Here is a 27,588-nt window from a genome sequence, read left to right as displayed (position 1 = left end):
AAACACTGGACAAATTAATTGTGGATATAGACCAAATGACTCAGGATCAATATTTACAACCAAAAATTAAACAAAAAAATACTACTTATGAATGGGGTTTTATTTCCAACTACCACAAACAATTTAAAGATGTAGAGGCCATTATTACTAGACATTGGCGCATTCTCCAGTTGGACAAAACAATAGGTAAAACCTTACCAGATAAGCCCCCTTTTATATATAGAAAAAATGCCACTTTTGGGGACCAGGTAGTCAAAAAAGTCTTGGACCCCCCCCAAAAGATTAAAAATGTTCTGGGAACAAACTGGATTCCACGCGTGCAGGAGATGCAAAGCATGCAGACAAGTCACTACCCATTTAAGAGCACTGACTCAATTTACATCTACGGCCAATAATGTAACATTCCCAATTAAGGAATGCAATACTTGCAGATCTACTCATGTAATTTATGCATTGGAGTGCCCGTGCGGTCTCATGTACATAGGTCACACGAAACGCATGCTCTCTACACGAGTGGCGGAACATATCTATAACATCAGCATAGGGTATAAAGAACACAGTGTATCATTACACTTTAGAAATAAACACAAGAGAGATCCGAAGGGTCTGAAGTTTTGGGGGGTAGATAAATTACATCCAAACTGGAGAGGTGCCAACATGGTGAGGGAGATTTCTCGCCGTGAAACAGAGTGGATTTTCCTTACGGACACGCTCAGTCCTAAGGGCCTCAACATAGAATTAGATGTAAATTGCTATATTAGTAATTACTAGAATAGATTAGACCCCCTCTCAGACTTATTAGCAAATAGGAAGAGTTTCATTGGTCCAGTCACTATTATAATGATTGGAACAATGGAGTAATGTAGGAAGTCTCTTGAGTGATTAATAAGTCCTGGGAGATGAATTTAATATAAGTAACAATATGTTAATATGTCAGTATGGATATTATTTTAATTTTTGAATATTTGGGGATTATCCAGTGTAGCATTGCCTGTATTGCATCATTGATACAAACATAGAAACAAGTGCTTTACCTCCAATAACAGATACTATGACATTCAGTACTTTTAAAGATATAGCAATATCTGTGATCCAGTAATCCAAAACGCAATGGATTATTCATTTATTTTGAGAATCAAATAATGAGTAATGATAAATGAAATATTGCCGTTTTGCCGTTTTTTTATGAGTTGTTTTTAAAGCACATTGTGTAAGTAAAATTATTATGTAGATTTTAAGTAATGTATGTGCTATGAATGTAATAAGACTTGTGAAGCCAGGCACCTCTTTTCCCGCAGAGACATCACATGTAGTACTGTGGGAGAGATGGATTGTTTACTATCGGATGCGGCTGTGTATATTTAGCCTTCCGGTGACACCTGATCCGGAAATCGAGCGATAGGAGGGAAATGCCACAAGGACTTCCCTTGCAGACAGCCGTCTAGTCCGATGGGAGGGACGAGCGGTGTCGTTCGATATACGACGCCCCTCGCCAACAATCAGTATGGTATAAAAGACTGCTACGTATATCGTGTGACCACGCCATCTGAAGACATAATCACGAAACGTGTCAGGGCGTGGTCACGCCAGCAGTGAGGGTGAACAGTAGCCGACAAGGACCCGGGTCTCCACACGCAGGCTACGACGCATGAGGGCTCCAGCCTGACGGTGAGGCTCTTGTCTGGTACAGCTGACATCCTGGTTTTATATGCTTTTAACAGTAATTTTTCAATGTAAGCACATTATGTAAGGGGGAAGTAGGGTATTACCACTAATAAAAGATACTACGCTATATTAGACCCCTTGCATTTCTTCCATGTCCACATCTAATGAGTGAGATCCAAACGGAGGACACAGGATTATACAGCGGGACCCTTCACAACAGAGATAGGCTTAAAAGATACTATTGTCTGGTAAGCGGCCATCTGAGTGGACATACACAGAGGTGAAAATTTGGTGAAGGTGTAGAACTCCACCCACAATTTAAAGAAGGTGTAGGACTCCACCCACGGATATCCACACATATGGGAAGATAGATTGTATGATATATACTACAACTACGCAAAAAAAGAGTGTGAAGGACTCTGTTATAATAGGATGTTGATGTTGGACTGATTAACATGGGACTGTGTTTTCCTTTAATATATGGTTTTGTCTATTTTTATGGTTACAAGCTCTTTAAATGATTATTAATATACTAGTAATGCATTTAATCTAAATGAACTGCACGGTGAAAACAGGAAATTGATGATTCCATCAGCATGCAGTACAAGCGCTGTTAGTGTTTGTCTTGGTTTCCCAGGTCGATCACATTGATTTATATACTTTTAAGTTTTGCTGTTTCTGTTTTTAAAGTTTATATAAAGTTTTTTTTTTTTTTTTTTGCCCTCACCCAATATGGAGCCTGTGGTGTCACGTGGCGGCCATGTTGGTGTGATGTACTTCCTGTTTTTCATCATTTCCGGTTTCCTCCCCTCAGCTCAGAACGAGGCTTGGTTCTAGTTTGTGTCGTTTTTTATCACTTCTGGTTTCCGGGAGGTTGACATGATGTACTTCCGGTTTTGCCGCCCTCTTTCTAATAGTTGCTTTTGCCTATATCTAGCTGGGAGCCCGTGGTAGCATGTGGCAGCCATGCTAGTAGGATTTATTTTTAAGTTTTGCTGTTTCTGTTTTTAAAGTTTATAAAAAAAATTTTTTTTGTATTAGTTAATTTTTGCCCTCACCCAATATGGAGCCTGTGGTATCACGTGGCAGCCATGTTGGTGTGATGTACTTCCTGTTTTCCATCACTTCCGGTTTCCTCCCCTCAGCTCAGAACGAGGCTTGGTTCTAGTTTGTGTATATAAAACGTGATGCGTCTGCGCGTCGCCCATGCCCCAGATGATGCCACATATGGTGAAACGTACGTAGGGTGGTCTTGACGTGCTTGACGCAAATCACGTGACATTTGGGCGTTCGCTTTGCCGGCCGGCTTTTCTTAATGCTGATTTGACCTTTAGGTTTGTGAGTATGTTTTTTATTATGGAATAAAAGATTTTGGTTTACGATTTTACGCTATGGGAGTCTTTGCTTGCCTTTTATGAATGGTCCAACCACGTGAAAATGAGGTGATGTCCCTGTGTGATGACCCCTAAGATTTCTGATATCAAATGCCTTTCTGATTCTGGGATTTGGTAAGCGCGCATTTTTACCATTTATCAGCACGGTGTTGGTGAAGAAAATTCTCTCTCTTGCACCCGCATAGGATTTCTTAGGAAACACTTATGATTATTGGACTGTTATGCCCACGATTACATCTTGATGAAGAACTGTTTTCTTATATATAATTTTTGAGCACTCTATTAATAATATTTCTGATTGTTCACAAAAATCCTGTGCACTTTACCACTGTATGCTCATGACTACGTCTTTATGAGGAACTGCTGCTTATATATAATTAAGTTCCTATTAGAGAGGAAAAATGCCAAATTATCCCGGGTTAGACGAAGAAATTAAGACCATTAAAGAGAAAATGATTCCTCATATGGATTCAATTGAATATAAGGAGAAATCACAATCTCTCTTAAAGATTTTAGAAAAAGAGGAACGTGAACAAAAAATGAAAAAGAAAAAGAAATATAATAGGGATTTGGGTGACTACCGGGGAGGCGTTGTTTTTGAATGGGAGAAAAAAATTCTGGCAGAACAGAATGAAATGCAGACAGATGGGGTAACCCTTCAGTCTCAAGGAGGAGGCAATGTCCACCACCCAATGGGACCCCCTATGGGGAATAGAGTCCCACAGCATAATGGACCTAAACCTTCCTTTAAGGGTAGGGGAGGCTATCAACAATCCCCTTATAAAGTTCAAAAAAATCAGTTTAGAACACAGAATGCTTTTCCACCAATTCCATACCCTCTGCCCCCTTTTCCCCCCTCCCCCACATCGTCCTCCGAAATCTAACTTTGGAGGAGGTGGTCCAGGGCGGGGGAACTTCCCCCCTCCCCCTTTCAATCCAAATTTCTTACCCTCGTCTCAGATGTCAGGGTCATATACCAATGGATTATATCACAATGTCTCCTTTCCCCAAACGCAGGGGTCATACATCCATAGTGCATACCAAAACACCCAGCCCCCTCCTTTTCCAAGTTTTGTACAACCAAGTGGTTCCTATAGTTTGGAACATTTGGGTGGATTCCCGAATTTTGGAGAACAGCCCAATTATAGTGGACCCTCTAATTTCGGCTCCTCCCATTTTCCGGGTCCCTCTATTAAGGGCAGTATTTCCAATAGAGATGATTTGGAATTTGGGATTAGCACACAGAATAGGTTTTACCCATTGCGAATCCAAAATGGCCCAAATGCGGAGAGTGAGGCCAATCGAGTTGATCAACAAAACACGGCTACAATGGGCCCTCCTAATAACAGCTCGAATTCCAGTATGGGAGGACTGGAATACGCAGGTTCAGGGCCTCTTTGCCGTGAGCCTAACCAGTGGGGTTTTCACAAACCGGGGCAAGGCACCAAGAGAACTATAGACAGAAAAGAGGAACTAGAGGAGGAAGAAGGGTACGAGCTAAAGCGAAAAAAGCCGTAGTAGGAACTGGTATTTTTAATTTAAGTACAGCGGAATTAACTCAATCAGAAAAGACTGTACTCGATAAGGGTTTAAAATTCGCACCTCCTCGCCAACTCAATAAATTTAAGACTTATATGGATGTGCATAAATATATCCGTAAGTTAAATATTAAAAGATATATTCTATCTAATCCGATTAAAGAGAAGGTTATAAGATCCACTGATTATAAACACTCTGGGTTGAGTAACGCCTCAACCTTCAACCCCCCTGGAGCCTTAGCACCATCCATTCGTGTGTTTAGGGATGTTGTTCTTAGGAATTTGGAGGCGATGCCCTTGAAAAGGGTCTCCATGGGATCCGAACTCACAGCGGGATTGGATTCTCTCTGTGACAACAAAAATCTAGTGATCAGACCCGCGGACAAGGGGGGAGGGATTGTGGTTCTAGATAGGGTTGATTATATGGCTGAGATGCATCATATCTTGGCCGATCAGGATACCTATTCAGTGTTGAAAGGTGACCCCCAAATCTCTGTATTTGGGGGAATTACAGAGTATTGTGGATAAGGGGTTTAAGCTAGGCATTTTGGATAAAAGAGAGAAAAACTTTTTAATCCTAAGAGCAACCCGCACACCTATAATTTACTACCAGCCAAAGATCCATAAGAGCCTTACTTGCCCCCCGGGGCGACCAATAGTGAGCGGTATTGATTCGCTGACGTCCCGGGTGGGCAAATATATTCATTTTTTTCTACAACCTTTGGTTCGAAACATACGCTCATACCTCAAGGACTCACGTCAGGTCATTAATGTACTATCTAGTTATGTTCCGACTAATGACATGTGGCTAGTTACAGCTGACGTAGCATCTCTGTATTCTATTATCCCTCATGAGATGGGTTTGTTTGCAGTTGAACTTTTTTTGAGACGTGATTCTGGCTTGCCGATGAACATATTATGTTCATCGTGGAGCTATTAAGGTTTGCGGCCACACATAACTACTTCTGGTTTGACCAGAAGTTTATTCAATCAAAAAAGAGGTGTGGCAATGGGGGCTAAGTATGCCCCCAGTCTGGCCAACCTTTTTATGGCCCTGTGGGAGAAGGATGTAATCTATGTTGACCAGAGGCCCCAGCTTAAGCTGCGGGTTCGGTACATTGATGAAATCCTCCTCCTGTGGGAGGGGCGACGTGAGGATTTGGATGCCTTTATGGACTCATTAAATCTGAACCATAGAGGGATTAGGTTGAGTTTTGAAGTGAGTCAGGTTAGCATTAATTTCCTAGACCTAACTATTTATAAGTCTGGAGACCAATTTTTCACTTCTACTTATTTTAAAAGCACTGACAGAAACTCATATATTCCAATAGATAGCTATCACCATCAAGTATGGCTGAACTCTATACCAAAGGGTCAGTTTTTGAGAATCAAAAGAAATTTTATGGATCCGGATATTTTTGAGAAACAAGCTGGGATTTTATCAGAGCGGTTTAGTGATAAGGGCTATAAAAATAGGATGCTTGAAACGGCATTACAAGCCGCTAGGGCTACCGAAAGAAGCTCATTATTGAAAGAAAGGACAAAGACTGACTTAGATGACAAAACGGGTAAGGTCCCCTTCATTACTACATTTTCCGTTCAACATCGGGCAATAAAAAAGATTATTAATAAGCATTGGCATATTTTAGCCAATGATTTGACTTTAAATGAAGTGCTACCCACCAGACCACGAGTGATATATAAGGGCGCCCCCTCTTTGAGGAATAAGGCGGCACCCAATGTCCTCAATCCCCCTAGTGTAAAACCCTGTTTCTTTGAGCAACTAATGGGATATTACCAATGTCGGAGATGTCGGGTTTGCTCTATGAGTGGTTGCACACATAGACGCACTCAGTCATTTATATCATCCAGTACATTACGGGTACATAAGATTAAACCATTTATCACATGTACCACCAAAAGGGTAGTTTATTTGTTGCAATGCCCATGTGGGCTACAGTACATTGGGAGGACTAAAAGGGCACTCAACGTGCGTTTAAATGAACATATCACTAACATCCTCAATGGCTTCCCAAAGCATTCGGTATCTAGGCATTATCTAGAGCATCATGATAAAAATCCAGCTAAGACCATTTTCTTGGGCATAGATAAATTTGATTTGCCTTGGAGAGGAGGTTCTGTGGTCAGGGGCATATCAAGATTGGAGATGGCCTGGATCCATAAAATTAAATGCTATACCCCGTTCGGGCTAAACGTAGATGTTGACATTAACGCATTTATAGACAATTCATAATTTTTAATTTTTATTTTTTGGCAGGTATATATGTCTGCGGGGTCCATATTTGTAATGGTTGGGAGTTCAGATTATGTGAACTTGATTTGAGCTGATGGAAGGATGAAGGATCTTCCCTTCCCTAACGTTACGTGGCCATTAGACCATTAGTCATTATAGTTGTCTTTGTCTTTTTGTTTTTTGGTATGAAATCAATGGCACCCGGTGGCTCCCATGCCGGGGTGTTAATGATATTGTTTTTGTGGCCATTACGATATTTTAGTATTTTTTTATTTTATTTTTTTAATCATTATCATATTTACTTTTATTTTTACGTTTGCCCTTAGACAATGTGGGGCTTTTGGTGTTTCGTGGCCGCCATGTTGATGTGGTGCACTTCCGGGTCTGTGTGAGCTTTGACGTGCGGCTGTGAAGTCGGCCTGGTTTACTACCAGGTTGATATGATGCACTTCCCATTTTTTTTGTCCCCCTTTTTTTAACGGTTACCCCAGTTTTCGTTTGACATGGAGCCTGCGGTGACATGTGGCAGCCATGTTGCTGGGACTCAATTTTAAGTTTTGCCGCTTTTTGATTTAGAATCTTTCATATTGGATGAATTTTGCCTTCATCTAATATGGAACCTGCGGCGTCACGTGGCGGCCATGTTGGCGTGACGCACTTCCAGTTTTTATCACTTCCGGTTTCCGGGAGGTTGGTGTGACGCACTTCCGGTTTTTATCACTTCCGGTTTCCGGGAGGTTGACATGATGTACTTCCGGTTTTGCTGCCCTCTTTTTAATAGTTGCCTATATCTAGCTGGGAGCCCGTGGTAGCATGTGGCAGCCACGCTAGTAGGATTTTGATGTTTCTGTTTTTAAAGTTTATATAAAGTTGTTTTTTTTGTTTTGTTTTTTGCCCTCATCAAATATGGAGCCTGTGGTGTCACGTGGCGGCCATGTTGGTGTGATGTACTTCCTGTGTTCCATCATTTCCGGTTTCCTCCCCTCAGCTCAGAACGAGGCTTGGTTCTAGTTTGTGTCGTTTTTATCACTTCCAGTTTCCGGGAGGTTGACATGATGTACTTCCGGTTTTGCCGCCCTCTTTCTAATAGTTGCTTTTGCCTATATCTAGCTGCAAGCCCGTGGTAGCATGTGGCAGCCATGCTAGTAGGATTTATTTTTAAGTTTTGCTGTTTCTGTTTTTAAAGTTTATAAAAAAAAAAATTTTGTATTAATTTTTGCCCTCACCCAATATGGAGCCTGTGGTGTCAGGTGGTGGCCATGTTGGTGTGATGTACTTCCTGTTTTCCATCATTTCCGGTTTCCTCCCCTCAGCTCAGAATGAGGCTTGGTTCTAGTTTGTGTATATAAAACGTGATGCGTCAGCGCGTCACCCATGCCCCAGACGATGCCACATATGGCGAAACGTACGTAGGGTGGTCTTGACGCAAATCACGTGACATTTGGGCGTTCGCTTTGCCGGCCGGCTTTTCTTAACGCTGATTTGATCTTTATGTTTGTGAGTATGTTTTTTATTATGGAATAAAAGATTTTGGTTTACGGTTTTACGCTATGGGAGTCTTTGCTTGCCTTTTATGAATGGTCCAACCACGTGAAAACAAGGTGATGTACCTGTGTGATGACCCCTAAGATTTCTGATATCAAATGCCTTTCTGATTCTGGGATTTGGTAAGCGTGCATTTTTACCATTTATCAGCATGGTGTTGGTGAAGGAAATTCTCTCTCTTGCACCCGCATAGGATTTCTTGAGAAGAAACACATGATTATTGGACTGTTATGCCCACGATTACATCTTGATGAACTGTTTTCTTATATATAATTTTTGAGCACTCTATTCATAATATTTCTGATTGTTCACAAAAATCCTGTGCACTTTACCATTGTATGCTCATGACTACGTCTTTATGAGGAACTGTTGCTTATATATAATTTTTGAGCACTTTATATATATATTTTTTTGTACACTTGATTATTGTATGAGTTATAGAGTATATTTTTATTATTCACCTAGTTGGGTTTTTGTATTATAATTTTTGACTAGTTATAGTGTATACATATTATTCTGTTTAGGTTTTATATATTTTTTTAGATTTTTGTAATTGTGAGCGCGGTTGAAATTCCTGACTTATATGCTTTATAGGTGTGCATCACATCGTATCAATCGCAGCTTTTAGATATTTAGACTGATTGTTGAGAGATTTCTTTAGCGCAGTATTTTATTTTTTCACAAAACTAACTTGGCCTCCCGCAAATGGGAACAAGAACTCTCCATTGATCTATCAGATCAAGAATTGGAAAATGTCTATACATGTATCCACAAGGGGACGGTAAACCTATATGCACAAGTGAATGCATTTAAAATATTCTCAAGATGGTACAGGACCCCCTTTAGATTACATAAAATATTTTCATCACTGTCCTCACAATGTTGGAGATGTGAGGGGGAGTAATGCCGCGTACACACGATCAGACTTTCCGGCAGACTTGGTCCGGCAGACAATCCGCTGGACTTTGCACACACATGAACTGACTTTCTGGCGGATTAGGTCCGATGGACTTCCCGCCGGACTTTTGGCGGACGTCTGACGGACTTTCCAAATGAACGGACTTGCCCACACATAGACTAAAGTCCGTTCATTTTGAACGTGACTCCAGGTACGACAAGACTAGAGAAGGAAGTCAAGCTCGCCGCTTTCATCTGCGAGATTGATACCTTGCGAGCCCCATTGCCTGGTATGGATTTTGAGGGTAACCCCCTATGCTGAAAAAGGGTGTGGGGATGAGCGAGCAGCCCCCCTCCTGAACCGTACCAGGACGCATGCCCTCAACATAGGGGGGTGGGTGCTTTGGGGAAGGGGGCACCTGCGGCCCCCCACCCCAAAGCACCTTGTTCCCATGTTGATGAGGACAAGGGCCTCTTCCCGACAACCCTGGCCGTTGGTTAGCGAGGTCAGCCGGGGGCTTATCGGAATCCGGGAGCCACCTTTAATAAGGGGGCCCCAGATCCTGGCCCCCACCCTTTGTGAATGAGTATCAGGTACTTGGTACCCCTACTCATTCACCTGGGGGAAAAAGTGTCAATAAAAAAACACACTACACAGGTTTTTAAAGTAGTTTATTAAGCAGCTCTGGGAGTCTTCTTCCGACTTAGGGGTTTTCTTCCAACTTCGGGGGTCTTTCTCCCACTTCTCTGTGCTTTCCGGTTCTTCTCGCCAGGCTCCTCTGCTATCTTCTGCTCTTTTACCGCTCTCTTGCTAGTGGAGGAGCCTGGCTTTCTCCTTCGTCATCGCCATCACTGTCTTCTTCTTCTTCTTCCTTCTTCTGTTCTTCCGATGTTGACACAATGCCCTCTCCTGCTATAATGCAGTGGACACGGTGCGCAACGAGTTATATAGGCACAGTCCCGGGCATGCTGGAACTGTGACGTCATAAGGGGACGGGGTCACCTGGTGGCCCCGCCCCTTATGCCTATATAAGTCAACGTGCACTTACGGCATTACAGCGGGAGAGAGCGTCATGTCAACATTGAAAGAACCGATGAAGAAGGAAGAAGAAGACGGTGACGGCGATGATGAAGGAGAAAGCCACTAGCAAAAGAGCGGCAAAAGAGCAGAAGATAGCGGAGGAGCCCGGCGAGAAGAACCAGAAAGTGCGGAGAAGTCGAAAGAAGAGCCCCGAAGTCAGAAGAACACCCCCAGAGCTGCCTAATAAAATACTTTAAAAACCTGTGTAGTGTGTTTTTTATTTTTCCCCAGGTGAATGCGTAGGGGGACACCTGGGTGTCTATAGTATGCCTTTAAAGTGATGCATGTTTCCCATGTTTAGAACATTTCCCCACAGGGGAACCCCCAACCAAAATTAAGAAAAAAAATGCATGGGAGTCCCCCTAAATTCCATACCAGGCCCTTCAGGTCTGGTATGGATATTAAGAGGAACCCCGAACCAAAATGTAAAAAAAATGGCGCGGGGTCCCCCCAAAAATTCATACCAGACCCTTATCTGAGCATGCAACCTAGCAGGCCGCAGGAGAACCATACCAGGCCATATGCCCTCAACATTGGGAGGGTGCTTTGAGGTAGCCCCTTGTCCCCATGTTGATGGTGAGAAGGGCCTCATCCTCACAACCCTTGCCCGGTGGTTGTGGGGGTCTGCGGGTGGGGGGCTTATTGGAAACCGGGAGCCCCCTTTAATAAGGGAAACATTCTCGTGGGCAGGTGCTGTACTTGCCGTTGCGTCGTAGTCGGTCCATCGGACCAGCTTACAGACGAGTGGACTTCCCAACAGGAACTGGGTCTGGCGGAATGATTTAATACACGTTTTATTTCTAGTTCCTCCGGACTCTGGGGAAGAAAAAGTCAGCTGGAGCCCACACAAGATCGAATTGTCCGACGGAATGTCCGATCATGTGTACGCGACATTAGGATCACTTCTGCACATCTGGTGGACATGTCCTAAACAACAACCTTTCTGCAAAGAGGTTCATCGACTTATGAACCAAAATTACCATTTAATCATGAATTTTCCCCAGCGCAGTTTTTGCTGCCCCATTCCTCGATTACAAAAAATGCCTACCTTCACTCACTTGCCATGCATATGGTAAATGCAACAAAGATATGCCTCCCAGCTAAATGGCATTCCCCAAAACTACTGTCTGTAGCCGATTGGCTTAACCGTATCTATAAAACCACGGAAATGGAAGAACTTATATACAAAGCCAGAGATACCCCCTCCAAATTCAGGAAAATTTTGTCTTGCTGGTTACACTTCTTTACGACAGATGAATACATGCAATGTATGACTTGAAATAACCTTGAGAGTTGCGATAGGAGAGGGAGGTAGGTAGAATTCTGGACCCCCCTTTCACTTTCCTCAATATAACACTAAAGGACACTTAAATAACCCTTTCCACCTTTCCTTATACATCCCCACCCACCCTTTTTTGATCCCCATTCATACTTTACTACCCCGACGTTTCCAATCTGCACATCATAACCTTGCTGCATTTTCGTTTATAACAACGACTATACATATTACAACCTAACAGTCTCTGAAAGAACAGAGAGAATTAACCTAGCAGTTAATGAGCTCAGTAGCCTCCAGGTTGATATACACATCATTTTTACTAGAAGCTAGGAAAACTAGGTTAATAACCTAAGTGCCCATTTACTTATTGTCATGCTATTTACAATATGTCATATGTAATCTATTTTAATCGGACGCATTTCTCTGTCCGTATGTTTATTACAGCGGCTGTATCCGCATTTATGCTGTCAAATGTTATGTCTTTTACAAAATAAAACATTCTTGGAAAAAAAAGAAAAAAGCCTAAAAATGAAAACAAATGCAGCCATCACATCTAAGGATTGGCAAGCTGAAATATATTAAATATTTGCTTTTGGGTTTAATAGTGATTTAACTGTTTGAAATCCAATCTGCAAATCAACTTACAAAAAAAAAAACATTTAGGTTTTACAAGATTCAAACTATTACAGTAATAACAGTATACATATTTTATTTAGATCTTATTGTTTTTCCTTTAAGGAGTCTCTAGGGCATTTCTGTCTGTAAACAATGAATTTAATAGGCATTACTAAGCCCATTAAATTAGGGAAAACATGTAGCCACTAAGGGCCTTGTTAGGACTATTTACTAGGATCAGGTCTATAATTAGAAAAGATTCGCTCCTCATGAGAAATTATATGGCCACACATTTTAGGACAGGGCTATATTAGTGAACAATCTCAGACATTTCGAAGGCTTGCATTAAGCATCTGTATGTGTCTGGTGGCATGTATCACCTCCTTTATTAATATAAAGGTATACATTTGATTACATTTTATACATAAATGAGATATAGCTCCTGCATACTCGTGTACATTGCTTATTAATTTAGCAGTAGATTTTTTTTTCTGCTCCGTGGAACCTGCATTCACCATTGTATTATAATTTCTTCACCCACCTTGTTGTGGAAATTTTATTGTATAACATTTATGTGGACATTTTATTCTAGGATGTGTGTTTTATAGTTTGTCACCTGCCTCCCTGTGTCTGATTTAATCGAGGAGCGCTCTAGCAGAGCACACTTGGGTTGAATCGAGACCAGTGGCAAAAACGGTCAGTATGAAAACCTTCTCATAGGATTTGAGACGTGTTCTCTGTGTCTTTGGATGTTTGTCAGTTTGTAGGTACCAAGCGCAATGTGCTGGGCTTCTTGCCTTCAAATGACTATGCGCATTAGAGAATCGAAGTCCGCATAACGAGAGAAACATATTATTTTATCTCTGTGTGGCTAAGCTATCCCTATCCACATATCTGCTTTAATAAGAGGACATTGGTATCTGCCTTGTCGGTGTAATCGTACCGTATATTGACAACACCAGTAGCAATGTCCCTGCAGATTGTCTCAAGCTTGTAAGAACCAGTAGAATGAGTTTACTAGATACTGTTTACTTTGAACAGTATTGGCTGGGCTGCATGCTGACTAAGAGGTGGCGCGTGCACTCCCCCTCCCCTTTCCCATCCTGTGAGTGCCATCCCCTTTACTGTTTGTCATTTCCTGTGATGTCACTTCCTATGTAAGAAGCGATTGGCTGAAACCAGCACTTCCTGTTTGTGAAAGCTTTTGTGATAATAAAAGGCCATGCTGGCTAGTGTGAGTCGGTGATGCTGACGGAACTGAGAACTTAAGGATGGTCGTGTCTGTTTACTTGGATGAATGGGCTTTTAGGTAAGATGCATTATATCATTAAGATGGAAATGGGTGCTTATTAGCATAAGAAATATGACTGTGCTCTGCGTACAGCCAAATGTCTACCACAACCTTCATCTCTCTCAATATACGTGTGGTTTATTGCTTTAAACCACAAAAAGCGGTGCCTAAATCCTATGTTTTGCCATTGTACAATATAGCTTCTAGAACTTCTGCCCAGAGGTAGAACAAATGTAGCAGTGTTTAACGAAAGAGAAACTTCTTGAGAAAGAAAAGGGGTGATTAGAAATAATGTTTAACCCCTTCCCATCCGGCCTATAGTAATATTATGGCCGGACAGGAGCCATATTATCCTGGGAGGACATCATATGACATGTAGCAGTATACATTTTTGCCTAAATTAATGAAGAAATATTATTTATTTGCAAAATGTTATAAGAGAAATTAAGAAAAGTGAGGCTTTTTTGTTTTATTTAGCAAATTATTTTTAAAACAGCGGTGATTATTTTTCTTTTAGTGATAAATCCCGTGCCTATTAAAATAAATGTATAAATTAATATAGTAATAAGCAGCTAACTCCAAAACTGAATGATAGAATCACTAGTGAAGAATAAAAGAGAATAAGCAGGGGGCGCTAATAGTAAAATACCATAAACTAAAAAAAAAAATTGCTTAAGTGAAGTAATCAAAAATAATACATAAAAAAACACACACCAACCTGCCTAGTTGGAACTGAAATAGTAAACCAATTGACTAGTAGATAAATACCGTGCCTAGAAAATCCTGTGGTAATAATAACAGTGATGTGCAGACAACCACAATCTCCAATGATGTGAAGGCCATATAAAACATGTATTAACCCACAATAAATCGTGTCATATAAAACACACAATAGGCATGTATCCAAATAAAAAAAAAGTCCATAAAATAGTGAATCTTGTGCCCGAGTCTTGTATCCAAAGAAACAGTAAACCACCTTCTCCACCTTTCAATGTCACCCAAAAGTGCTCAAAGAATGGGTGTCAGCTTACCAGATGTAGTAGACCTAATTAATAAAAAAAAGGTCAAACAGGCTCTAGCAAGATAATGCTTGCTGCAATGGAGAGGTCTGTAGACTGGACTTGTTTCCTCACACCATTAGGAGCTTGTGAATGGAATATGAAACAGATGTAGAAGGAACCAAATAGTATAATCTTGTGTATTTAAAAATAGTTAAAATCAGACAAAGCCAAGTGGCTGCTTACATCGCCTGGCACTGAGGCTGAAAAGCATGGCAGAGAATGTCGATAGATGTCCCGCGGTGGTGAGCAGCCTCTAATGACAGGCACACATTTAGCCCTTTGATCGCCCCTGATGTTAAAGAAGTTGTAAACCCAGAGGGGAAAAAAAAAACTGTAAGATAAAGGCATAATGAGCTAGTATGCATCACATATTAGCTCATTGTGAAATACTTACCTTAGAACGAAGCTCTACAGCAGTGCCCGCACACACCACTGAAACAGCGGACATCTTCCCGACGTTTCCTCCGGGTTAACAGGCTCCGGCACTATGAGTGGCCGAAGCCACAATGATGTCATGGGCTCTGAAGGTCTGGCATGGTAAGCTGGACCTTCAGAGCACATTTGCTGGTGACAAAAACCCACAGAGGTGATCAAACACCACCATTTTGTACAGCATTGCACGGCTGGGCAATTGTCAGTTAAAGTAATGCAGTGCCATATCATGAAGGGGGTAAACCTTCCGGAGCTGAAGTGGTTAATCATTATTACATACACTACTGTGCAAAAGTTTTAGGCGTGTGTGAAAAAATGCTGTAAATTAAGAATGCTTTCAGAAATAGAATTGGTAATAGTTTGTATTTATCAATTAACAAAATGGAAAGTATATGAACAGAAGAGAAATGCAAATCAAATCAATATTTTGGTGTGAGCACTGACCACCCTCTCCCTTTTAAACAGCATCAATTCTTCTAGGTACACTTGTACACAGTTTTTGAAGGAATTTGGCAGGTAGGTTGTTCCAAACATCTTGGAGAACTAAGAACGGATCTTCTGCAGAAGTAAGTTTCCTCAAATCCTTTTGTCTCTTCATGTAATCCCAGACAGACTCCATAATGTTGAGATCAGGGCTCTGTGGGAGCCAAACCATCACTTCCAGGACTCCTTGTTCTTCTTTGCATTGAGGATAGTTTGTAATGACATTGACTGTATGTTTGGGATTGTTGTCCTGCTGCAGAATAAAATTGGGGCCAGTCACACTCCTTCCTGATGGTATGGCACGATGGATATGTATCTGCCTGTATTTCACAGCATTGAGGACACCATTGATCCTGACCAAATCTTCAACTCTATTTTCATAAATACAGCTCTAAACTTGTGAGGAACCTCCACCATGCTTCTCTGTTGCCTGCAGACATTATTGCACTGCTCTCCAGCCCTTTGGCGAAAAAAGGTCCTCCTGCTACAGCCAACTATTTCATTTCAAATATAGTTGGGTTGGTGTCAACAAAAACATATACTCAATTATACTAAATTAAAAAAAAGAATCCCAAACTTGCTAGAAGTGGTTGCCAGATATTACCTTGTAAAATTGTGAACTCTTACCTTCAGTGCAATATGTGAAGCAAAACCTAAAAAATAATAGAAACCTTTCTGGTTTTGTTTGCATACAATAAGTGATCTGATGTTGCCATCTATTACCTTGTAAAACTCAAATTCCAACATTAACCATAAATGTACATTGGCTTTAACCACTTAAGCCCCGGATCATTTTCCAGCTAAAGGACCAAGCCCTTTTTTGCGATTTGGCACTGCATCGCTTTAACTGACAATTGCGCGGTCATGCGACGTGGCTACAAAACAAAATTGACGTCCTTTTTTCCCACAAACAGAGCTTTCTTTTGGTGGTATTTGATCACCCCTGCGGTTTTTATTTTTTGCCCTATAAACAAAAAAAGAGCGACAATTTTGAAAAAAACATTTTTTTTTTACATTTTGCTATAATAAATACCCCCCAAAAATATATAAACATTTTTTTTCCTCAATTTAGGCCGATATGTATTCTTCTACATATTTTTGGTAAAAAAAAAAAAAATCGAAATAAGCGTTTATTGATTGGTTTGCACAAATTTTATAGCGTCTACAAAATAGGGGATAGTTTTACGGCATTTTTATTAATAATTTTTTTTACTAGTAATGGCGGCGATCTGTCCCAGGAGGCTGCGGGAGTGGGGGAGGGGGGAAGCAGAACCTCGGCTTTTCTCACCTAGGGGGGAGGAGCAGAAGTGGGAGTGGGTACCTGTCAGAAAAAGGAACCCACTCCAAAAAATAAGTTGCTATAGCGGTAGAGGAGAGGGGAGGAATATGGGCAGAACTTCACTTTTTAATCACAAATCTACAAATATTGTGTAAATCTATAGCAGAAGGTCGCCCAGTATTGGGATGGAAGGGATCACTTGTGCACTCAAAACATCTCACTAATGTTTTGGCAGTCTGATTGGCACCAGTTAGGTTCCTTATTCTGTCAGTAATTCCTCTGATAAATGTCACTCACAGACACTTCACTAGAGCTGATCATCAGCATCAACCTTCTGCTTTACACATTCAGGATGGCAAAAGGCAGGCTCAGAGCTCTGAGCAGAGCGACCTCGTGTGGTGAATATGCTGCATTACATGTGAGCTGAGGATGCTTTATCTATCTTTTACCAGCAGGGGTCAGTGCTGCTCATACAGTTTATTGTTTAAAAGTATTACCAAGTAAAGCTAAAACAAAGAAAAAAAAAAACTCCATACAAATAATTATTGAATTTCTCCCTCATAAATAACTGCAATTATTACAACACAATTATTACAACATGTTTTTACATATATTATGCTGCAATCAATCTTTTAAAAATCTGCAATGCAATGTTACAAATAATTATCCTATAAATGCGATGAAATCAAACAGAAAAGTTTGTGAATATGTGATGGAAAAAAAGGGTTAAATTAATATGAACAAATAAAGTAATATAAAAGAAATAAATAAGAGTGTAGAAAAAAATTAAAGTAATGATAATAATTAAAAAAAATATATAATATAAATATAAAATATAAATATATATACGTATGAATAAATTTCATGAATAAATATATAATATAATAAATAAGCGTGCATAAAAAATAATAATAATATTTACAATAGTTAATAAATATAAAAATCACTATAAATAAGGGTGTATAAAATAATGAATAAAAATAAATAAGGGCGAGCGATTGATGATAGCAAAATACATCCTGGCTGCCCTACCTCTATGTGCTTTCTATGCAAATTCAGTACCTTTTTTTTTGCCAATATTATCATTTTCTTTTTGTGTGTTTATGGAAAGAACTTAACCACTTGACAACTGGGCATTTAAACCCCCCACCTGCCCAGACCAATTTTCAGCTTTCGGTGCTCTCACATTTTCAATGACAATTACTCAGTCATGTAATGCTGTACCCAAATTAATTTTTTATCCTTTTTTCCCCACAAATAGAGCTTTCTTTTGGTGGTATTTGACCACCTCTGGGTTTTTTATTTTTTGCGTTATAAATGAAAAAACACCGAAAATGTTGAAAAAAAAATTTTTTTCTTTGTTTCTGTGATAAAAGTTTGCAAATTATTAATTTTTCTTCATACATTTTGGCCACAATTTATACTGCTACATATCTTTGGTAAAATTAACCCAAATTATTGGCTATTATTTGGTCTTTGTGAAAGTTAGAGAGTCTAAAAGCTGTGGTGCAAATCATACAAAATTGATTACATCTGATGCACTGGTGGCCGATCTCATTTCTTGAGACCCGAACAAGCCAGGAAAGTACAAATACCCAACAAATGACCCCTTTTTTTTAAAGTAGACATTCCAAGGTATTTAGTAAGAGGCATGTTGAGCTTTTTGATGTTGTCATTTTTCCCACAATTCTTTGCAATATTAAGATTTTTTATTTATTTTTATTTTTTTCCACTAAATTGTCAGTGTAATAGGTTATTTCTCTCACTTGGCATGTGTATACCACAAATGATGCCCCAAAATAAATTCTGCTACTCCTCCTGAGTATTACCATACCACATGTGTGGGACTTTTCCACAGCCTTGCCACTTAGAGAGGTCCAACATGCAAGGAGCACCATCAGGTGTTCCAGAAGCATAAATTACACATCTAACTGGTTGACTACCTATTACACTTTTGAAGGCCCTGGAGCACCAGGACAATGACATGTGACACTGACGTGGCACTGATGACAGATGGCACTAATACGTGCCACTGATGAAACATGACACTGATGAAGATGGCACTAATATGTGGCACTGATGACAGATGGCACTTATACGTGGCACTGATGACACGAGGCACTAATACGTGGCACTGATGACACGTGACACTGATGACAGATGACACTGATACGCGGCATTGATGACACGTGACACTGATAACAGATGGCACGTGACACTGACAGATGGCACTGATACGTGGCACTGATGACAGATGGCACTAATACGTGACACCAATGACACATGACACTGATATGGCACTGATGACAGATAGCACTATGTGGCACTGATGACAGATGGCACTATGTGGCACTGATGACACGTGGCACTGATGTGGCACTGATGACAGATGGCACTATGTGGCACTGATGACACGTGGCACTGATGACAGATGGCACTTATACGTGGCACTGATTACAGATGGCACTTATACATGACACTGGGGACAGATGCCACTGACGACAGGTGGAACTGGGGACACATGGCACTGACGACAGGTGGCACTGGGGACAGATGGCATTGATGACAGGCGGCACTGGGGGCAGATGGCACTGACAGGTGGCACTGGGGGCAGATGGCACTGACAGGTGGTAGTGGGGACAGATGGCAGTGGGGAGAGGTGGCAGTGGGGACAGATGGGCACTTTATTTTCATTTTTTATATTTATTATTAATTTTTTCCCACTAACCGCTGCATCTCTGACTAAGCGGTTCATCTCTCCCTCCTCACACGCTGTCTCTGTGTGAGGAGGGAGAGCCGGTGATGAGAGATGATCTCATATGTTTACATATGAGATTATCTCTCATTGGACACGCCAATCGCGCTGTAAACGGCCGCTGCGATTGGCCATTTACAGCAATCTGTGCCTTGGACATGGTCAGCACAGAACTTTCCCGATGCGTGCTCGCGGGAGAGCGCATTGCGGAAGTAAACAGGAGGACACAAAAAAAAGAAAAAAGATTAAATATAAAAAAATAAGGGTTTGTAAATAAAACAATCACATTAAAATAATAATAAATATAAAAATAAAAAATTTAAATAAAAGGGTATAAAATAATAAATAAAAATCATATAATATATATATAATATAAAATATACTTAATAAATAATAAAAAAAATAGAGATAAATAATTATTGAATTTCTCCCTCATAAATAACTGCAATTATTACAACACAATTATTCCAACATGTTTTTACATATATTATGCTGCAATAATTTTTTTACAAAATCTGCAAATAAATAATTATACTATAAATAATTATCCTATAAATGTGATGAAATCAAGCAGAAAAGATTGTGAATATGTGATGTAACTTTTTGTTTATTGTCAATGTTATCATTTTCTTTTTGTGTGTTTATTTAAAAAACTTAAACACATTTCAAAAAATAAAAATAAATAAAGGTGTCTAAACACAAAAAAAGAAAAAGGATTAAATATAAGAAAAAATAAGGGTGTGTGTGTAAATAAAACAATCACTCACATATAAAAACAAATATAAATAAGAGTGCATAAAAATAATAAATATAATAATTAGTAAATATAGAAATAAAAATGTAAATAAAGGGGTATAAAATAATAAATAAAAACCTTAAATATACATTTTTATTTTATTTTATATTATATATATTATATTTATGTTTTTTATTGCCAATGATAACATTGGCATATAAAATAACATTGACATATAAAATAATAAAAACCTTAAATACAATATATAATATTTTATTTTCTATTTATTTTCTATTATATATATTATATTTATATTTTTTATTTATTATTATTATATTTTATATTTATATATTATTATATTTTTTAATTTTTTAATTTTTATTATTATTATTTATTATTATTTAGGCTGCTCTAGAATAAAAATGTAAATAAAGGGGTATAAAATAATAAATAAAAACCTTAAATATACATTTTTATTTTATATTATATATATTATATTTATGTTTTTTATTGCCAATGATAACATTGGCATATAAAATAACATTGACATATAAAATAATAAAAACCTTAAATACAATATATAATATTTTATTTTCTATTTATTTTCTATTATATATATTATATTTATATTTTTTATTTATTATTATTATATTTTATATTTATATATTATTATATTTTTTAATTTTTATTATTATTATTTAGGCTGCTCTAGAATAAAAATGTAAATAAAGGGGTATAAAATAATAAATGAAAACCTTAAACATAATATTTTCTATTATATTTATGTTTTTTATTTTATAAAAAATATATATATATTATTTATTTTTTTAAAGAAGGAAAAAAAAAAAGCGGGCTGTGTGGATTGGCCATATTTCCCCACGAGGGTTGAACTCATGGACAACACGACCAATCCAACAGCCCCACCGAGACGGCTTCTACCGTGAGGCGCCACCGCTCCCGGCACTTATAATATGTTACTCTCTTAATCTTGAAGCACGCATTCTCAGTGACGTCATCGGCTCAACACTGCCATCTACAGGTATTACTGAGAATTACACCCGCACGCTGCTGAGCAGCAGGGACGCTCTCTGCTCTATCAAACCTGCGTACAAGCTGTAACTCGGAAGGACCCTAGCGTCGCTTAGCAACCACCCGTCCTTGGCAACCGGAGTGCGACCATAGTAACCCACAGACTGCAAGGTATGTAGGGGGGGTCTGCACTACTGAGGGGGTCTGCATTGAGAGGGGTCTGCTGCACTGAGGGGGGTCTGCTGCACTGAGGGGGGTCTGCACTACTGAGGGGGGTCTGCACTACTGAGGGGGGGACCTGCATTGAGAGGGGTCTGCACTACTGAGGGGGGTCTGCTGCACTGAGGGGGGTCTGCTGCACTGAGGGGGGTCTGCTGCACTGAGGGGGGTCTGCTGCACTGAGGGGGGTCTGCTGCACTGAGGGGGTCTGCTGCACTGAGGGGGGTCTACACTACATAGGGGGGTCTGCACTGAGGGGGAGTCTACATTTCTGTGGAGGGGGGTCTGCACTACTGAGGGGGAGGGTCTGCACTACTGAGGGTGAGGGTCCTGCACTACTAGGGGGGTCTGCACTGTGGGGGGGTCTGCACTACTGAGGGGGAGGGTCTGTGCTGAGGGGGGGTCTGCACTACTGTGGGGGGAGCCTGCACTACTGAGGGGGGTCTACACTACTGAGGGGGGTCTGCACTACTGAAGGGGTCTGCACTGAGGTGGGGAGTCTGCACTGCTGGGGGGTCCTGCACAGAGGGGGGTCTCCAATGCTGGGGGTGTCTGTACTGCTGGGGGGTCCTGCACTACTGAGGGGGGTCTTCACTGAGGGGGAGTCTGCACTACTGAGGGGGGGTCTGCACTGAGGGTGGGTGTCTGCACTGAGGGGGTGGTCTGGCCTGGGGGGTGTCTGCACTGGGAGGTATTTGTACTGCTGGGGTGGTCCTGCTCTGAGGGGGGGGGTCTGTAATGGGAGGGGTGTCTGCACTGCTGGGGGGTCTGTACTAGTGAGGGGGGTCCTGCACTGAGGGGGGTGTCTGCACTGGGAGGGTCTGCACTGGGGGGGTGTCTGTACTGCTGGGGTTCTGCACTGAGGTAGGGGGTGTCTGTACTGCTGGGGTTCTGCACTGAGGTAGGGGGTGTCTGTACTGCTGGGGGGTCTGCACTGTACTGATGGAGGTCAGCAATCTGTGTCCTTCAGGGGCTGCATACAGTATACTGCATACTTTGTTGTTCGAAATGAATATAAGCTGTTGCCTGGGTACTGTGCCACATGGGTGTGGTAATCTGTTGTTCAATGGCATTAGTAATTTTTTTTTGGGGGGGGGGCCCATACAACATTTTGCTATGGGGCCCTGTGATTTCTAGTTACGCCCCTGCCAGGCGGTCTCCCATCCAGGTACTAACCAGGCACGACCCTGCTTAGCATCCGAGATCAGACGAGATCGAGCGCATTCAGGGTGATGTGGCCGTAGGAGATCTTTCCCCCTACTTACCACTCTCTTGACAAAAGCCAAGGTGGTCACCTCGGGCAATCGAGAGGAAAAATACAGCACGTCGCCAAAGGCAACAACATAATGGAAAAAAGCCTACGGCACCTGGTATTACCAGGCGGTCTCCCATCCAGGTACTAACCAGGCCCGACCCTGCTTAGCATCCGAGATCAGACGAGATCGAGCGCATTCAGGGTGATGTAGCCGTAGGTGATCTGGTACCCTACTTACAACTCTCTTGACAAAAGCCAAGGTGGTCACCTTGGGCAATCGAGAGGAAAAATACAGCAGGTCGCCAAAGCCAACAACATAATGGAAAAAAGCCTACGGCACCTGGTATTCCCAGTCGGTCTCCCATCCAGGTACTAACCAGGCCCGACCCTGCTTAGCATCCGAGATCAGATGAGATTGAGCGCATTCACGGTGATGTGGCTGTAGGCGATCTTGCACCCTACTTATAACTCTCTTGACAAAAGCCAAGGTGGTCACCTCGGGCAATCGAGGGGAAAAATACAGCAGGTCGCCAAAGCCAACAACATAATGGAAAAAAGCCTACGGCACCTGGTATTCTCAGGCGGTCTCCCATCCTGGTACTAACCAGGCCCGACCCTGCTTAGCATCCGAGATCAGACGAGATCGAGCGCATTCCGGGTGATGTGGCAGTAGGCAATCTTGCACCCTACTTACAACTCTCTTGACAAAAGCCAAGGTGGTCACCTCGGGCAATCGAGAGGAAAAATACAGCAGGTCGCCAAAGCCAACAACATAATGGAAAAAAGCCTACGGCACCTGGTATTCCCAGGCGGTCTCCCATCCAGGTACTAACCAGGCCTGACCCTGCTTAGCATCCGAGATCAGACGAGATCGCGCGCATTCAGGGTGATGTGGCCGTAGGTGATCTTGCACCCTACTTACAACTCTCTTGACAAAAGCCAAGGTGGTCACCTCGGGCAATCAGGAGGAAAAATACAGCAGGTCGCCAAAGCCAACAACATAATGGAAAAAAGCCTACGGCACCTAGTATTCCCAGGCGTTCTCCCATCCAGGTACTAATCAGGCCCGACCCTGCTTAGCATCCGAGATCAGACGAGATCGAGCGCATTCAGGGTGATGTGGCCGTAGGCGATCTTGCACCCTACTTACAACTCTCTTGACAAAAGCCAAGGTGGTCACCTCAGGCAATCGATAAGAAAAATACAGCAGGTCGCCAAAGCCAACAACATAATGGAAAAAAGCCTACGGCACCTGGTATTCCCAGGCGGTCTCCCATGCAGGTACTAACCAGGCCGACCCTGCTTAGCATCCGAGATCAGACGAGATTGAGCGCATTCAGGGTGATGTAGCCGTAGGCAATCTTGCACCCTACTTACAACTCTCTTGACAAAAGCCAAGGTGGTCACCTCGTGCAATCGAGAGGAAAAATACAGCAGGTCGCCAAAGCCAACAACATAATGGAAAAAAGCCTACGGCACCTGGTATTCCCAGGCGGTCTCCCATCCAGGTACTAACCAGGCCCGACCCTGCTTAGCATCCGAGATCAGACGAGATCGAGCGCATTCAGGGTGATGTGGCCGTAGGCGATCTTGCACCCTACTTACAACTCTCTTGACAAAAGCCAAGGTGGTCACCTCGGGCAATCGAGGCGAAAAATACAGCAGGTCGCCAAAGCCAACAGCAAAATGGAAAAAAGCCTACAGCACCTGGTATTCCCAGGCGGTCTCCCATCCAGGTACTAACCAGGCCCAACCCTGCTTAGCATCCGAGATCAGACGAGATCGAGCACATTCAGGGTGATGTGGCTGTAGGCGATCTGGCACCCTACTTACAACTCTCTTGACAAAAGCCAAGGTGGTCACCTCGGGCAATCGAGAGGAAAAATACAGCAGGTCGCCAAAGCCAACAACATAATGGAAAAAAGCCTACGGCACCTGGTATTCCCAGGCGGTCTCCCATCCAGGTACTAACCAGGCCCAACCCTGCTTAGCATCCGAGATCAGATGAGATCGAGCACATTCAGGGTGATGTGGCTGTAGGCGATCTTGCACCCTACTTACAACTCTCTTGACAAATGCCAAGGTGGTCACCTCGGGCAATCGAGAGGAAAAATACAGCAGGTCGCCAAAGCCAACAACATAATGGAAAAAAGCCTACGGCACCTGGTATTCCCAGGCGGTCTCCCATCCAAGTACTAACCAGGCCCGACCCTGCTTAGCATCCGAGATCAGACGAGATCCAGCGCATTCAGGGTGATGTGGCCATAGGCTATCTTGCACCCTACTTACAACTCTCTTGACAAAAGCCAAGGTGGTCACCTCGGGCAATCGAGAGGAAAAATACAGCAGGTCGCCAAAGCCAACAACATAATGGAAAAAAGCCTACGGCACCTGACATTCCCAGGCGGTCTCCCATCCAGGTACTAACCAGGCCTGACCCTGCTTAGCATCCGAGATCAGACGAGATCGAGCGCATTCAGGGTGATGTGGCCGTAGGCGATCTTTGCACCCTACTTACAACTCTCTTGACAAAAGCCAAAGTGGTCACCTCGGGCAATCGAGAGGAAAAATACAGCAGGTCGCCAAAGCCAACAACATAATGGAAAAAAGCCTACGGCACCTGGTATTCCCAGGCGGTCTCCCATCCAGTTACTAACCAGGCCGACCCTGCTTAGCATCCGAGATCAGACGAGATCGAGCGCATTCAGGGTGATGTGGCCGTAGGCGATCTTGCACCCTACTTACAACTCTCTTGACTAAAGCCAAGGTGGTCACCTCGGGCAATCGAGAGGAAAAATACAGCAGGTCGCCAAAGCCAACAACATAATGGAAAAAAGCCTACGGCACCTGGTATTCCCAGGCGGTCTCCCATCCAGGTACTAACCAGGCCTGACCCTGCTTAGCATCCGAGATCAAGCGCATTCAGGGTGATGTGGCCGTAGGTGATCTTGCACCCTACTTACAACTCTCTTGACAAAAGCCAAGGTGGTCACCTCGGGCAATCGAGAGGAAAAATACAGCAGGTCGCCAAAGCCAACAACATAATGGAAAAAAGACTACGGCACCTAGTATTCCCAGGCGTTCTCCCATCCAGGTACTAACCAGGCCCGACCCTGCTTAGCATCCGAGATCAGACGAGATCGAGCGCATTCAGGGTGATGTGGCCGTAGGCGATCTTGCACCCTACTTACAACTCTCTTGACAAAAGCCAAGGTGGTCACCTCAGGCAAACGATAGGAAAAATACAGCAGGTCGCCAAAGCCAACAACATAATGGAAAAAAGCCTACGGCACCTGGTATTCCCAGGCGGTCTCCCATCCAGGTACTAACCAGGCCCGACCCTGCTTAGCATCCGAGATCAGACGAGATCGAGCGCATTCAGGGTGATGTGGCCGTAGGCGATCTTGCACCCTACTTACAACTCTCTTGACTAAAGCCAAGGTGGTCACCTCGGGCAATCGAGAGGAAAAATACAGCAGGTCGCCAAAGCCAACAACATAATGGAAAAAAGCCTACGGCACCTGGTATTCCCAGGCGGTCTCCCATCCAGGTACTAACCAGGCCCGACTCTGCTTCCCATCCGAGATCAGACGAGATCGAGCGCATTCAGGGTGATGTGGCCGTAGGCGATTTTGCACCCTACTTACAACTCTCTTGACAAAAGCCAAGGTGGTCACCTCAGGCAATCGAGAGGAAAAATACAGCAGGTCGCCAAAGCCAACAACATAATGGAAAAAAGCCTACGGCACCTGGTATTCCCAGGCGGTCTCCCATCCAGGTACTAACCAGGCCTGACCCTGCTTAGCATCCGAGATCAAGCGCATTCAGGGTGATGTGGCCGTAGGTGATCTTGCACCCTACTTACAACTCTCTTGACAAAAGCCAAGGTGGTCACCTCGGGCAATCGAGAGGAAAAATACAGCAGGTCGCCAAAGCCAACAACATAATGGAAAAAAGACTACGGCACCTAGTATTCCCAGGCGTTCTCCCATCCAGGTACTAACCAGGCCCGACCCTGCTTAGCATCCGAGATCAGACGAGATCGAGCGCATTCAGGGTGATGTGGCCGTAGGCGATCTTGCACCCTACTTACAACTCTCTTGACAAAAGCCAAGGTGGTCACCTCGGGCAATCGAGAGGAAAAATACAGCAGGTCGCCAAAGCCAACAACATAATGGAAAAAAGCCTACAGCACCTGGTATTCCCAGGTGGTCTCCCATCCGGGTACTAACCAGGCCTGACGCTGCTTAGCATCCGAGATCAGACGAGATCGAGCACATTCAGGGTGATGTGGCCGTAGGCAATTTTGCCCCCTACTTACAACTCTCTTGACAAAAGCCAAGGTGGTCACCTCGAGCAATCGAGAGGAAAAATACAGCAGGTCGCCAAAGCCAACAGCATAATGGAAAAAAGCCTACGGCACCTGGTATACCCAGGCGGTCTCCCATCCGGGTACTAACCAGGCCCGACCCTGCTTAGCAACTGAGATCAGACGAGATAGAGCACATTCAGGGTGATGTGGCCGTAGGCAATCTTGCACACTACTTACAACTCTCTTGACAAAAGCCAAGGTGGTCACCTCGGGCAATCGAGAGGAAAAATACAGCAGGTCGCCAAAGCCAACAACATAATGGAAAAAAGCCTACGGCACCTGGTATTCCCAGGCGGTCTCCCATCCAGGTACTAACCAGGCCCGACCCTGCTTAGCATCCGAGACCAGACGAGATCGAGTGCATTCAGGGTGATGTGGCCGTAGGCTATATTGCACCCTACTTACAAC

The 27,588-nt window shown here is 42.6% G+C and overlaps 9 non-coding genes and 12 pseudogenes across 9 annotated transcripts; all 21 read right to left on the bottom strand.

Moving 5' to 3' along the window:
* Positions 1-22,908: 22,908 nt before the first annotated feature.
* LOC143943512 (5S ribosomal RNA) lies at positions 22,909-23,027 on the bottom strand (annotated as a pseudogene).
* A 109-nt stretch (positions 23,028-23,136) lies between these two features.
* Positions 23,137-23,255, bottom strand: LOC143945974 (5S ribosomal RNA; annotated as a pseudogene).
* A 109-nt stretch (positions 23,256-23,364) lies between these two features.
* Positions 23,365-23,483, bottom strand: LOC143944414 (5S ribosomal RNA; annotated as a pseudogene).
* A 109-nt stretch (positions 23,484-23,592) lies between these two features.
* On the bottom strand, positions 23,593-23,711 carry LOC143954252 (5S ribosomal RNA). The gene has a single exon (XR_013269261.1). It is a non-coding gene; the product is annotated as a 5S ribosomal RNA (ribosomal RNA).
* A 109-nt stretch (positions 23,712-23,820) lies between these two features.
* Positions 23,821-23,939, bottom strand: LOC143954887 (5S ribosomal RNA; annotated as a pseudogene).
* Positions 23,940-24,048: 109 nt separating this feature from the next.
* Positions 24,049-24,166, bottom strand: LOC143946768 (5S ribosomal RNA; annotated as a pseudogene).
* A 109-nt stretch (positions 24,167-24,275) lies between these two features.
* On the bottom strand, positions 24,276-24,394 carry LOC143952581 (5S ribosomal RNA). The gene has a single exon (XR_013267744.1). It is a non-coding gene; the product is annotated as a 5S ribosomal RNA (ribosomal RNA).
* A 109-nt stretch (positions 24,395-24,503) lies between these two features.
* Positions 24,504-24,622, bottom strand: LOC143949259 (5S ribosomal RNA). The gene has a single exon (XR_013265472.1). It is a non-coding gene; the product is annotated as a 5S ribosomal RNA (ribosomal RNA).
* A 109-nt stretch (positions 24,623-24,731) lies between these two features.
* On the bottom strand, positions 24,732-24,850 carry LOC143951332 (5S ribosomal RNA). Its single transcript, XR_013266614.1, has one exon. It is a non-coding gene; the product is annotated as a 5S ribosomal RNA (ribosomal RNA).
* A 109-nt stretch (positions 24,851-24,959) lies between these two features.
* LOC143952373 (5S ribosomal RNA) lies at positions 24,960-25,078 on the bottom strand. The gene has a single exon (XR_013267556.1). It is a non-coding gene; the product is annotated as a 5S ribosomal RNA (ribosomal RNA).
* A 109-nt stretch (positions 25,079-25,187) lies between these two features.
* Positions 25,188-25,306, bottom strand: LOC143953678 (5S ribosomal RNA). The gene has a single exon (XR_013268738.1). It is a non-coding gene; the product is annotated as a 5S ribosomal RNA (ribosomal RNA).
* A 110-nt stretch (positions 25,307-25,416) lies between these two features.
* Positions 25,417-25,534, bottom strand: LOC143944696 (5S ribosomal RNA; annotated as a pseudogene).
* Positions 25,535-25,643: 109 nt separating this feature from the next.
* Positions 25,644-25,752, bottom strand: LOC143948912 (5S ribosomal RNA; annotated as a pseudogene).
* Positions 25,753-25,861: 109 nt separating this feature from the next.
* Positions 25,862-25,980, bottom strand: LOC143944152 (5S ribosomal RNA; annotated as a pseudogene).
* Positions 25,981-26,089: 109 nt separating this feature from the next.
* On the bottom strand, positions 26,090-26,208 carry LOC143952569 (5S ribosomal RNA). The gene has a single exon (XR_013267733.1). It is a non-coding gene; the product is annotated as a 5S ribosomal RNA (ribosomal RNA).
* Positions 26,209-26,317: 109 nt separating this feature from the next.
* On the bottom strand, positions 26,318-26,436 carry LOC143953985 (5S ribosomal RNA). Its single transcript, XR_013269017.1, has one exon. It is a non-coding gene; the product is annotated as a 5S ribosomal RNA (ribosomal RNA).
* Positions 26,437-26,545: 109 nt separating this feature from the next.
* Positions 26,546-26,654, bottom strand: LOC143948911 (5S ribosomal RNA; annotated as a pseudogene).
* A 109-nt stretch (positions 26,655-26,763) lies between these two features.
* Positions 26,764-26,882, bottom strand: LOC143944151 (5S ribosomal RNA; annotated as a pseudogene).
* A 109-nt stretch (positions 26,883-26,991) lies between these two features.
* Positions 26,992-27,110, bottom strand: LOC143944849 (5S ribosomal RNA; annotated as a pseudogene).
* A 109-nt stretch (positions 27,111-27,219) lies between these two features.
* On the bottom strand, positions 27,220-27,338 carry LOC143947792 (5S ribosomal RNA; annotated as a pseudogene).
* Positions 27,339-27,447: 109 nt separating this feature from the next.
* On the bottom strand, positions 27,448-27,566 carry LOC143945097 (5S ribosomal RNA). Its single transcript, XR_013265087.1, has one exon. It is a non-coding gene; the product is annotated as a 5S ribosomal RNA (ribosomal RNA).
* Between the last annotated feature and the right edge of the window lie 22 nt (positions 27,567-27,588).

The sequence above is a fragment of the Lithobates pipiens genome, unplaced genomic scaffold (assembly GCF_037356315.1).
Source record: "Lithobates pipiens isolate NorthernLeopardFrog02 unplaced genomic scaffold, aLitPip1_a1.2 Scaffold_30, whole genome shotgun sequence".
In the NCBI taxonomy this organism is placed as follows: domain Eukaryota; kingdom Metazoa; phylum Chordata; class Amphibia; order Anura; family Ranidae; genus Lithobates; species Lithobates pipiens.
This window is presented reverse-complemented; position numbering and strand designations above follow the sequence as displayed.